Here is a 14,522-nt window from a genome sequence, read left to right as displayed (position 1 = left end):
TTTTCCATTTAATGTATTAAGATGTCCAATTTCCCTTTTGAAATTGAATATAGTTTTATATTTATATGCATCCAATCAAAGAGTTACTATTTTTTTTCTTATTTTGATTACAATATGATTTGGTTATGTGATTGTTGACATTCAAAAATTATAGGAACTGTGGCCCAGTGGCCCCAATGAAAGGTTACAGGGTTAAGATGAAGGAATATAACAATTTTCATGTTAAAAATTTCATTTCCTTTGTTTTTCCATTCATTCATTCATTCATTCATTCTTTCTTTCTTTCTTTCCTTCCTTTCTTCCATTCATTCATTCCCTCCCTTCCTTCCTTCAAATCAGTTTCCCACTTGTGTAGATGTCTTTTAACATAAAGCAGGGTATTAAGGACTCCTTGTAAGATTAAAAATCACCACATTTAAACATATGACTTCATATTTCAAATAACTAATGAATTTCTCCAACAACACCAAAGCAGTATGTTTTCAGAGACTGAAGAAGACAATCAGCTGTGTCTAAGTTAACAGTTCTGTTTGTGCCTATGCATTATCTAGTTAAAATTCATCTTAATGTCTACTTTTATAAGATCTTTTTCCTATTTTTATTTAATTGTGGAAAATGCTGTGAAAATATTCTTTTAGAGATGCTCCAACTATTACTACTAATACTAATAATAACAAAATAAGTCATATTTGTATTATATGTATATATAGAAATGACTAACATCTACAAGCATATTCTTAAATGACATTCCTTTGAAGCACATGCTTAATTTTCCTATTTTTATATAGAAACTGAACAAGTAGAACTACATGCACTAGCTGTTTGAAATTTTCATAATCATATAGCATTAATCTTTGGATTTCCTTTTTTGGTGAGAATTTTATTATTCCTGGAATATAATGAACATTTTGGTAGAGGCAGGGTAGTGTGATGGGCAGTATTACTCTGGAATCAAGAAGCAAAGTAACTAACAATTTCCAATTGTACCACCATGGACAAGTTAATTAGCTTATTTAAGTATTAGGTAACTTCCTAAGACTATTAAATAATAACAGTTTTCTAACCTACATTAGTGGAAAAAGTGACTACACAGGAATGGGAAAAAATCCTTCATATATTAATGTATATTTTAAAACTTTTGTTTTGACATGATGTTAATTTTGTTAGTACTTACAATTCTGCCTTTTAAAACTAGACCATATGTTAAGGTATAGAACATTCTAAAGAAACATAAAATAGCAAATGTTTTTATATAGAGAATCACAATAAAATTAATTTTTAATTAAAAACAGAAGTAAAAGATATATATGTTCATATAGTAGAAATTTCATAATGACATTCTGAAAAATAGATAATAATAATAATAAATAGATAATATAATAAAAATAGAAAAATAATCTGTATGTGATAATAATAATAGAACATTTCAAAATTTCTGAGATTTAGTTAAAGTAGTATCCAATAAAACTATATCCTTGAACAAATAATAAATTAGAAGGAAGATAGTGAATGAATTAATAAATGAATAAATTTTAAAAGGATGTTAATGAACAAAACATTCAATTTAATGTATTGAAAACATCCACAAACAAAACCCTGAAAAAATTAAATCTTAAAATTTAAGGGAAATAAATATGAAAATTTAAAAAATAGAATTTCAATACAAAATGAAAGTGACATTAAATTATGTAAAGAAAACAATTTTAATTAACCTAATCAAAATAATGAAAGGGGAAAAATATTCAGGATTTTTAAAATGCCATCAAAACATACTTAGAAGTAGAATAATAAAAAATATGATGCTATAGTAATGTTTTATGCAATAATTGTTATAAGAATTATAATTTTATCACATTATAAATGATTTATGTGACAGAAAGCTGAGAATATTAGACACATGGAATATTGTTAACAAAAATAAAATATTGAGATTAAATTTTTTTTATAAAAATAGCAATTCTTTCCAGATATGATCCAAAAGAGCACCTTAGGGGATTTAAATAAAAGGTGCTCTTTTGGATCATATCAATATAATAAAATTGATGTTGCTACCTAATTTATTTTAAACATAATGTTTTACCAATGGAAATACTAATGAGAAATTTTGTAAAGCCAAATTAATTAAAAGCAAAAAAAAAATAAAGAAGAAATATCTAGTTTGTCAAGAAAATGATACAAAATAAGGAATGTAAAGTGAATGTACAAGCCTTAAAAAGCAATAATCATCAAAACTATTTTATTAAAAATCTTAAAAAGGAAATTACTACAACATGCCGTAGAAAAAGATTAAAAAATAAATTAACTCAACTATGTAATTATTTCTAACAAAAATTATTTGGCAAAGAACTCTGTGTGAAAATATGTTCTGGGAAAAGTAGAAATAATTTTGGCAAAAATTAATTTATACTATCTATATAGACCTTATACAATAGTAAGTACAAAAGAGCAACACAGTGTTAAAGGACATGTCTTAGTAGAGTTTGTAAAGAACAATATGAGGTATATATCATGGCAATGGCTATGGTATGAGGTTTTAAGCATTCAAAATATAAGATGATCATAAAATTAATAAACTATATAATTTTGTTTACATGAAATGTAAAATTCTTTGTATTCTTAAATCAATGAAACTAGGATAAAAACGATGCCCCAGATTGAAAGAGAAAACACTATTTTCATCAAATATTTCTTATAAAAGTCAGATAACAAGGTTTATGAAGAACTAAAACAAAAATTTTATACCAAGCAACACAGAATAATTTGAATCAATATAAAGAATTATGAACTCTCTATAAGCATAAGACTGCTCCAAGTCAGTCATCATAAGAAAAATGTAAATATAAACAAATGTGAGGTTTCATTTACTATCCAGTAAATTTCCAAAAAATATAAAATAAAATAAGAGTAGAGCTTGGTTAGGTGGAGGCACACTAATATAATTTTGGTAGAGATGTAAATTGATGCAACTATTCTTCTGAAAAGCAGTTTGGAATTAAAATATAAATGTTAAAGAGACCGAAATGCATGAACTCTTTGTCTTAGAAATCCTACTGGGAGGTACATAGTCCAATGTAGTCAAAGACAAAAGAAAAAGTATATATATATACTAATTTTTGGACAATGGTGATAGCAAAAAAATAGATACAAGTATAGGGTCATCATTTGAAGAATGGTTATGCAAAATAGTAATAGAGAGATACAATGGAATAACATAACATGTTCCTAAAGGCTATATTTGAAGAATTCAGAAAAGCATTTAAAGATATATGAACTGATGTAGCGTGAAATAAGTACAATTAAGGAAATAATATATTTAATGGCTAAAGCAATGTAGATTGAATTATTAAATTTAATTATACTAATGGAGAAGAAAAGTTTTCCCTTCCTTTGTAGACATGAAAGACCATGTAGAACATTGAATATCCTGTAAGACTTGGGTTATATTGTTTAGTCTTGCAGGAATCGGTCATATTAACCTTTTTTGTTATTTGGCCATGTTAACCAGAATGAAACACCAGTGAAATGCTATAGATATAGTTTTCCTAGATTTCAAGGAATTATCTGATATCTCCACTGTGTTTCTTATAGAGAAGGTAAAGGAATCTGAGGTAGATATGAAAGCAGTTAAGTGAATTTGGAACTAATTTGCACAAAGTATGTCATTCTAGAAAAAGTTCTCTGGTGGAGTGCCAGAGGCTTCTATCCTTGAACTTTTGCTACTTAACATTTATATCAATACTTGGAGGCAAGAAAAATGATTTTTACATTAAATTCATAATAAGGGAAAACTATTTAAAATATTGGATATCAAAGTCACAATAAAAAAGAAATGAAATTTTGGTAATGTGACTAAGACATTTTCCACACTCCAAAAAAGCTTTTAAAACCTACCCTTAGACTTACTATATATAAAGAGAAAAGCAATTGTACCTGACTACACAGAACAAAATAGGCCTAATAAGATAATAAATATTTGAATTTACAGCAGAAAATGCTCATCTCTAAGAAGCTTACTCAACAGCTCTGTGCCCTTAGCCCCAAGGCTCTGGTAGTGTGAAAATCTGTATCTCATAGCTGCCAGCATACCCTGCCACTCCTCTCACTACTCTCCATTCTTTTGCAGCAAGCAGTGGATCTCACCTCTACCTCACATTTACAGAGGAAGTAAGAGGCAGCATCTTCCTATAGAAGCACTCAGGTAGAGAACTAAAGAATAGACAGAATGTGAAGAGTGTAGTGACCTTTATGGGGAGACAAGACGGCTTCCTCAAGTTTGAAGGAAAAGACACTGTCACCTTGATAAATTTATTTCTCTTCTATGTTTCCAGACCTAGGCTGCAAAAAATTGGCAACATTACAAAAAACAATCAAAATAATTATTCATATTTAAAAATATAACATAATTATAATAACATATACAGAAGCAGTCAATGTCTAAGTATCTTGATTTATGTGAAATCTCTTTAAGTTTAGCCATAGGGAGATCATAAAAAGTTCCTAAAGCAAAAAGCAAAACACCAAAAAAATGGGGATGTATAAGAAGCCTAAGAAAAACAGAAGTTAAGGTTCCCCATTCTTTTCGCTATTATTTGATATACTTCTAGAAATGCTCACATTAGTCAATATGACAAGAGAAAGAAATTAAAGTGCAAAGATAGGCAAAGAGATTAAGTAAATATTTGTCATTAGCAAAAAGGAATAATTTTATTTAGAAAATTCAAGCATCAACAAAGATACTAAATGAGTTTGTGTGTAAATTATTTTGAAAACTCTTAATATGATAGAGTTACCCTTCTATGTGAATGACAAAAACGTGTAAGACTGACCCTATTTATCTGGTACTCAAGGTTATTGGAGGAAATGACTTTCTTTGAAAATTACAGCCTGGCTACATGGCCCTGGGAGTCAAATCTCAGCCCTGAACTAGTAGACTGAATTTGGTTTCTACCTCCTCTGGCTCATTCCATTCCAGTTCTCAGTCCTTCTGGGATGAGTTAGCCAAAAGTCCTAGGACTTCAGATCAACAAGTCTAGTTTCAGACCTGGTATTTTGGGCTTCTTTTCTTGAACCCAGATTCACTCTCTCTGACAAAATTATTTCAGTATTGTTCACTTTTACATTTAACCTTGACAAGGAACCTGCTTCTGTTGCTATCTACACCATATTGTATTCTCAACTTTGGGAGCTATTTAGTTCATACTTCTTATCATACAAAAGGAATGTGCTTTGTAGCACCCCAAAAATACTTACCAAAGATGTCTTTGTTCCCCTCCGTACCTAGCAATCCATCAGCCCTATCCCAAGAACTCTCCACCAGTACCACCCCAGATCCCTGCCTGGATCAGCCCCCTCGAATGCCTTTCCCACCTCCTTTCTCTAAGAATTATAACAATAGCTGCTGGTCAATTATACTTTTAAGTGCTTGTTGCTATTAGATCAGTTTTCTCCCATGCACATGTATGTCCTTGCTTACTAAAGATTATCTTGATTTTAAGGCATTGTAGCTCTCTGTTATCCCTCCATTCTGGGAACATGGGATGGAGATCTCTAGGAGTCTAAGCACCAGAGTATTTACTCCTCCTTGAGAAAAAAAGAAGTCCTAAGTTCCACAGAGTTCATACTTCAATTTATAAGGCAATTAGTTGCTATAGCAAAGTTGTAAACTAAACCCCCAAGAATCAACCATATTTTTGCATAATAATAACAAAATCCAAGAAACAGTGAACGAAAGAGAAATCAGATGGAAAATAACTAAAATAAATAAAATACTTGGGTACCAGACTGAAAATATTGAAAATATTTGAATGGACACAATTTCAAAGTATTCAATTAAAAAATAAATAACAAAAGACTGGAGGAATATCCAGCGTTCATGGTTGATTCATGACTATATACTGAAAATGACAATACCAAATTAATGAAATATGAAAGTATCAAAATGATATTTTAAAAATTGAAAAAAGTGATAAAAATTCATTAGTACAAAAATAGGGGGTATAAAAAATAATTAAAAAGGTGGAACTGATGAAGTAATAGAATTTCCAGACCACAAACTTTGTTTTAAAGGTAAGGTCATCAAAACCAAGAAATAGATTGGTGGAAAAGAGCAGACTGGAAAGAATCAGAAATAATGGAATCCAATAACCTCGTATTTAATAAACGTAAAAATCTAAATTCAAACTATATTTAGCAGATAAAGAAGCAGTGTTCTCAGAGAAATTAGGTTACTTATTCATGTCTACACTGTTCAGAAGTGGCAGTACAATAACTGGATTCCAGGCCATCTTTACCTAAAACACAGAGATCTTCCTAATTACCATGAAAATTTGCATTTGGAGAGATTCTAAGTGTTTTGCACTGCTATAATTATTATCCCTAATTTTTATATGAGGAAACAATTGAGAGAGATTAAAATATTTTACTGAGAAAAAAAGTAAATAAATGACAGAAGCAGAATTCAAACTCTGATCTTGATTCTAAGTGTAGCACTCCATATCCAGTGCCATAATTTATGAATTAGAAGGACCATATCTTAGAAATTATTAGACCTAAGTATCTAGAGCTTTCCAAAACTGGAACAGCCTACTTAAAATAGGTGATCTCCTCTAACTAGCCTCGATGATGACTTTTCAGTGATGATAATGGTTTAAATAGATATATTTTATGATTTCTTTCAAATCTAAAATTACATGTTTTTCCAAATAATAGCTATATTGTTTTTATACTGATTTTCATACTTAGACTGAATGGAAACTATAAGAAAAAACATATTAGGAATTGGTTATCCAAATTAATTTTAATTAATTGAAGATGCTAGAGCTTTGCAGGTAGACAAGGCTGTTGAAAATTAACTTGAAATAAGAGATTATCTTGATTAATTGCTCTGTTGCCCATTGTTTTTCTTTCTTTTTAAAATTCAACATTATCATTTACAGAGAAGATATTACTATACAGAAGCAAGAGAGTAAAAGAGAATGTCACATTTAGCAATTGCTTAATATATTAATTCATTAACATTGCTCACGATTTTTAAAACTTTTTATTTATTTGCCTTACCCACACAGATGAATATTCTTTCTAGAATAATTTTATTTTAAAAACATACAAGAGACATTTAACCATTGCTTCTTGAGAACTTTTAAGTTATGTAATTCTGTCAACCTAGAACTCAATCAATACTGAGCAATATATAAAAGAATAATCCTTTTAGTATTTTATTCAGTCTTTTACTAAGGGCAATGATCTGAACCACCATTGTATTTTGAGATTTTATCCATCACTTATATCCAGTAATAAGCAAAAATACCTAGCTAAAACAAATAATCTAATTTTCTTCATATAAACCCTCTCATTATAAATAGTAGTATTAGAAAAATCATTAATATCCCAATGAAATATCTTACTCATAAACAAGAATTATTTTTGTTTTGTGGGACATAAGAGGAAAAGTAACACAATATCTGATGTGATACATACATATATATATGTATATATATATATATATATATCAAAGTTATAACCACTTGATACTGACAATATTTTTGCACACATGAGAAACAGAATATTTCCCTTTGAAGAACTGTATTTTAGAAAGTATTCCCATACAAATCACATGAAACGTATCCTTGGGCATTAAAAGGACTGTGTTATTGCTGAGCCATTGTTAGTGATTTTTGAAATATCTTAAGAAATATTAATGGTGGATCAGTATTAGAAAATGGAAAATGATAATTTGATTATCAAAGTGTGAAAAAGCATCTCCAACTGATAATTTAGTGAATCTAATTTTTATTCCTCACAAAAATCTAGAGCATATTATTAGAATAACTTTTAATAAACAGCTAGTAACGAAAAAGTGAACATAAAGAATCAGAATGGCTAAACTAAGAACAAGCCATCTTATGTGTGGTACTAGATGCCTGTAGTCCTTGATACCAGGGAATATGAGGTTGGTGGTTTTCTTGAGCTTGGGAGCTCTACTCTTCAGTGGACTGTGTCAATTGAATGTCCACTATATTTGACATTATTATGGTGAGCCCCCAGAATCAGGGGGATACCACTTTATGGAAGAAGCCAAAGAGAGAGAGAGACAGACAGAAACAGAGACAGAGACAGAGAAACAGAGGAACAGAGACAAAAAGACACAGAGGACATCAAGGTGTCCACACTTTCAGTTCCCAGGTGTGGGCCAGCCAGCATCTCTGGAGCCAACACTGTTCCTCAGACTCAGCAAATGAGGTCTGATGCAGACTCTTCAGACTCAGCAAACTAGGTCAAGTTGCTAATCCCACCCTCAGGAACCACTTTGTGGATTCCTTTGTTTCTTCTATTCCTGCCCCACAGGAGCTACAGTAGTGAGAATGTGGCTAGAGAAGTTTGAAACCTTTCTCCCTAGTTGTCCTTACATATTTAGCTTTATTAGAGATTCTTCTATTTTGTTGTATGCCCATTTTCTCCCCTGAAGGATTACGCTCAGTTTTTCTGGATGAATAGATGATTCTTCATTGAAGTCATAGATTCTTTGCCCTTAGAGATATCATATTCCAGGCCTTCTCATCTTTCAATGTAGAAACATCAAATCTTGTGTCTTCCTATCTCTGGCTCCAAGATATTTGAATTGTTTCCTTTTGAGTATTTAAAATATTTTCTCCCTAATATGGGAGGTCAGGAATTTGGCTATACTACTCCTGAACATTTTCATAGAGATCTCCAGAGGTGACGTGGATTTTTTTTCAAAATCTTTTTGATCTTCTAGTTCTAGAATATCAGAGGTACTTTCCTTGATGACATTTATGTTCTTTTTTGGATAATGATGTCAGACAATACAATAATTCTTATATTGTCTATCTGAGATCAATTTTCCATGTCAGTTATTCTTCTAATGAGATGTTTCATATTTTCTTTTATTTTTGTCATTCTTTTGACCATGTATGTTTCTTGATTTCTCATGGAGTCACTAGCTTCCATTTGAACAAGTCTAATTTTTAAAGATCTCTTCTTTTTTCACTTTAATATTTTTCTCCTTTCATGCATAAAAAGAATTTTTAACATTTTTTTAAGTTTGGAGTTCTAAATTATCTCCTTTCTGAAACTCCTTCCTTCCCTTCTTCACTCCATTTCTCCCACACCTTTCCCTGAGATGGTAAGCAATCTATTATATTTTTTTCCATTTTTCTAATTCTACTTTTTAAAAAATTTATTTTCTTCAGTGGATTTTGTGCCTCTTTTACAAAATGGTTAATTCAGTTTTTAAAGTATTATTATCTTCAGTATTTTTGTGCCTCCTTTACCAAGATGTCAACTCTTTTTCCATGATTTTCTTTCATCACTCATTTCTTTTCCCAATTTTCCTTTTAATTTCCTTTAAGAGAGGTTATTTTGTTTTTAAGATCCTTTTTGAACTAATCCATTAATTCTTGTTGTATTTGAGACAAATTCATTTTTTCCTTGGGGTCTTTGAATGTAGTAGTATTAACTAAGTTATCTTATTCTAAGTTTGTCACAAATTTTTATATATTAAGTTTCTTTTTCTGTTCGTTTGCTCATTTTCAAGCTTTTTAATTTAAAAAAAAATTTTGTATAGGTAGGCTCTGCTGCTGTGATGAAGGGGTACTCTTCCAAGCTTGAGGTTCTTTGAGTAGCTGCCTTTAGAGTTAATTGTGGGAATTTATGATTTTGGTTTTTTGAAAGTGTAATTATCTAAGGAGAGATGTGTTTAATATTTTCTTGGCCTATGCACTGGACTTTGAATGAATATAAGCACACATTCTAACCAGGAAATGTGATGAAAGTTCCCTATTCTCCATGGCTGTAAAGAATAAGTATGTCTAATATTCCTCCACTGCCTTGGACTGTGTCATGAGACTACAATAGAACCTTTGTATGGGCAATGCAACACAGTTCTGTATCTAAAGCCAGCAAAGGGACTGCTGTAATCCCTTGATCAGTTGTCTGACCCACCTTACCATCTGTGACTAAGAGCTCCAGAAACCTTTGCTGCAAAATCAGTCAATTCCAAAGTCCATGGTGTCTTACTGAGGTGAAGCCTGTCTTGGTATTCCGCTTTGTTATTCACTTTCACCCTAACATTTTCATGCTGACCTGCCAAGTTGTTTTTGGCTGAAAAAATGTTTTATCCAGGCTTTTTAATGAGTTCTGTTGCTCCAGAATTCATTTTCAGCACTGATCATTCCAGAAGAGATTTAATATGTTTAAGATAGAAAAAGGTAACTTGTAAAAAACACAAAAAGGTGGGAAATACCAACATTCTGATTTTGTCAAGAATACAATGAAGAAATTATGGTTAGCTGGATATTGGGGATTAAGGCTCCTATTGACTCTCTTGAATAACTAGTTTTTCAAAGAAATGATAAGTAAGGATGTTGATAATTTCTTCACACTGTCTTAGGATTTTTTTCAAAGTCAGTACCTAGGCATTTGAGAAGCTAAGAATCCCCATTCTCTCTCACTTTTTTAAAGTATTACTGAAGAAAAGTGGAAAGAGAATAGTATTCACTAGGTAATGATACATCTGATTAAGTTCAAGACTAATATCCTAAAGAATATCCAAAGATCAATTATAGATGGTCATAGTTTGCATTTTTATTGAAATTTTTGTATCTAAAGTAGATGATTTATTACTTACTGTCCAAATTTGTCAGGCTTTGGGGCCAGGCTTCATTTGCATGATTGTTCTATACTCTAACTCAACTTCAACTTATATTTATAATTGATTACTCATCACGATTTTCCCCTACTCCTTCTTGAAGAAGTATTCAGAATATGTCTGTACTGTATTCCAGGAATGGAAATTGATGCAAGGAAATGATGTTTTCTTAATTATAAACACGTGAATTTGTATTAAGCTACATTGTTAGGCAATTTTCCTCCTATATAAACCAAAGCTTGTCAGATTGCCTTAATAAGCTCCTGTTATATTCGAAGCATTTCATTTCAGTGATAAGAATTTGCTAAGGTAATGTCTCTAAAATTTCTAGATGGAAGCAAATAAGACTTTTAAACACTTTTATAATAGTTTAGGAAGTATAACTTCAGTACCTCTCCCCAAATGGGATAAATATAAAAAATATGTGATAATGATGACTGATTGAAAGAGCCAAAGGATCATTTCTTTAATCAAATGCAGACAAACACAATCCTTGTAACTTCCTCTATTTCAGAATTTCTAAAAATAATTATTTAATATGAGTCATTTTGCAGCCTCAGAGAGATGTTGTTATTTGATTTTATAGGCTCTACTTTGATGTGTATGCCTTTCTGTGACACATGATGGTTGATTAAAAATCTCTTTATTGTCATATCATATTGTATATGATAAATATGCATACACATAATATATTATATATACATACACATATGTTGACACATGGATATTCAGAAGTTTGCTGAAGAGGAAGAAGGAAAAGAAGACAAACCTTTTTTGTTTTGGTGATTATTGTTCCATTAAATGTATCTTATGCTCCCTTAAAAAATTTAGATAATTTAAATTATTTTCAAATTAATATACTACGCTATAAAACTAGGCATACCCTTTGCTTCAGCAATTTGATTAGTAGATCTATATCTTAAAGAGATTAGAGAGAGAGGAAAAGGACCTGCTCATACAAAAATATTTATTTCACCTCTTTTTGTGGCGGCAAAGAACTGAAAACTGAAAGAATGTCCATCAACTGGGGAATGGCTGAACAAGTTGTGACATATGATTATAATGTTATATTCGTGAGCCATAAAAATAACAAACAAGATGATCACGTAAAATTCTAGAATGACTTATATGAAGTGATGCAAAGTCAAGCAAACAGAACCAGGAGAATACTATGTCCAGTAACAATTAGAAGCTGGAGGCAGACACTGGGTCCTTCTCCAGCCACCCAGTGTATACAGTTCACAGAAGAAAAGCTTGGTCAGACATAGAAGACAGAATTGGATGCTCCTTTGACAACCTTCTTAGCAAAGCTGAATGCACCAAATGATGGGCAGAAAAAATGATGAGGCAAACAGAGGTGCTATTGCGCCAAATCCTAATTCTAGAATAGAAGAATTTTTTTTTATGAGAAATTGGAAAGAAAAGCTCCAACTCGTATAAACAACCAAGAACTCTTGGGGCAATACATGACTGATGCAGGGAATGAGTTTGGCCCAGGAACTGCTTATGGTGATGCCCTCATCAAATGTGGAGAAACACAAAAAACGAATTGGAACAGCAGACGGAGATAGCTGCAATAAACTTTCCTTACTCCTTTTAGAAACTTCATAGGTGGAGATTAAAAAAACAATTTCTAAAGAAAGGAAACTACTGCAAAATAAGAGCCTTGATTTGGATGCAGCAAAGACTAGATTGAAAAAGGCAAAAATCTCAGAGAAAAGAGCATAATCTGAATAGGAATTAAGAATAACTCGAAGTGAATTTGACCTTCGCAGACCAAATGACTTTGTGGAAGCCCAAATGATTTGCTCTGCTCAGTGCTACCAGTACATACTGGACCTGCAAGAAACAAATCTGGAGTTTCCCATCTGTCATTATGTAAGAAAGTCTTCCACAACCTCCTTGTCAAATATCTCCATGTCATCGTCTGCCCTTACCACCTCTCTGTTGCCTTCAACAAGTGGCACAGCTTTTACTCCTGCCATCAGGGACTTGAAGGAATCCAGTGGAAACAGGAAGCCAGGGTTGTCTATGATCATACTTCTGCAAACAGTACGGAATTGTCCCTTCTGGCAGATGAGGTCATCACAGTAGATGGTATCATTGGTACGGATTCAGATGGGCTGCTGGGTGAAAGGGGAAATCAAAAGGGCAAAGTACCAATTACTTATTTAGAACTGCTTAACTAAGTGGGAGATCTCTATACAGACTACTAGTTATGACACCATATTTATATATGATTAACTATGTAAAAAGCAGGTTTAAGAGTCTTCCCTTTTAATGTCAAGGACTACCAGCCATCAGAACTACGCTTTTCTGCCAATAATATTGCATAGTAAATATTTCATGACTTCAGATTTGTTGTTAAGAGCTTTTTACTTCCTGCCAAGGGTGTTTTCTTATAGGATACTCTGTTTCTTACTGAAGTTTTCACTAACGAGCAGATTCTACTTTGGAGTAAACTAGATGGAAAGCAGGGGAACTGTTTTCTACTGAATTTTTCACTACTGGCAAGCTTCTTCCTTTATGTAAAGTAAATTTATTATAAATTGAAAAAAAATAACAAAAAGGATATCTACCTCCACAGAAGGAAAAGATGGATTTCAAATGAAGATTGAACTATACTATTCTTCACTTATTTCCTCCATGAATTTTTCTTTAGCATAAGCAATATATATCTTGTTAAATAAGATATACATATAAATATGCATTTTATGGTAAAATATGTACAATCTATATCATATTTCCTGCCTTATTCAGGATGGGGAGGGGTGGAAAGTAGGAAAAGAATGAGAATTTATAAAGGTCAGAAAGCGATTAGCTAAAATAGTATTGATATGTAATCTGGAAAAAGTAAAAAGAAAATGCAAAAGAAAAAACTTACAGTCAGATAAGAAGCATGAGAGGTGATAAATACATACTTCTTCCATTATAGTTCATTATAATCACAGTTTTTAGTTGATATTTAACTATCCTGGAAACTTAACACTTCATTTGTAGATTTCCATACTCAATACCTCAGGGGAATAAGTAACATATGTTCAAAATTATTTCTAAAAAAAGAAATTAAATCTTTTTTTATTTATCAAAAAATTAATTATTGTTAATATTTAATTTGCATTTAATTTAACCTAATTTTAATTAATTTTAATGTATTTAACCTAAAATTTATTCTATTTAACCTAAAATTAATTCTATTTAATCTAAATATAAATTTTCATTTTTTCCTTGTAGATTCAGTTCATAGAATAGTGCTTGACATAATAGGGAAAAATGCTTTTTAATTGAATTAGTATGCCAATTTTTGTCATGCAGAGGTAACATGATACAATGGTTATTGACTGTACTTTATAGTCTAAATGAACTAGATTCAAGACTGACATTTGACAGATCATTAAAAAAGGCTTTTCAAAAATTATTAAGCACTTAATCTAAATTATTGTTTCATATTTTTAGTTTATGTTCTAGGATTATCTAAATATATAATAATATTTTCTTCTTTCATTGTTATAGTTACCATTTCTATTATAATATTGAATAAGAGTGGTGACAATGGGTATCCTTGCTTCACCCCTGATCTTAATGGGAAGGGTTCTTGCTCTTCTCCATCACAGAAAAGGTTTGCTGATAGTTTTAGATAGATACTACTTATCACTTTAAGGGAAGCTCCACTTATTATTATGCTTTCTAGCATTTTTAAAAGGGAGAGGTATTGTATTTTATCAAAAGATTTTCTTCTATCTTTTGAGATAATCATATAATTTTTTTACTGATAATTTTCCTAATATTGAACCAGCCCTGTATTTCTGGTACAAATGCTAGTTGGTCATAATAGAGGATTTTTGTGATATATTGT

The 14,522-nt window shown here is 31.1% G+C and overlaps 1 pseudogene; it reads left to right on the top strand.

Moving 5' to 3' along the window:
- The window catches only part of LOC123245931, a 32,331-nt pseudogene extending 19,476 nt beyond the window's left edge, over positions 1 to 12,855 (top strand).
- Positions 12,856 to 14,522: the final 1,667 nt, after the last annotated feature.

The sequence above is a fragment of the Gracilinanus agilis genome, chromosome 4 (assembly GCF_016433145.1).
Source record: "Gracilinanus agilis isolate LMUSP501 chromosome 4, AgileGrace, whole genome shotgun sequence".
NCBI lineage: Eukaryota > Metazoa > Chordata > Mammalia > Didelphimorphia > Didelphidae > Gracilinanus > Gracilinanus agilis.
This window is presented reverse-complemented; position numbering and strand designations above follow the sequence as displayed.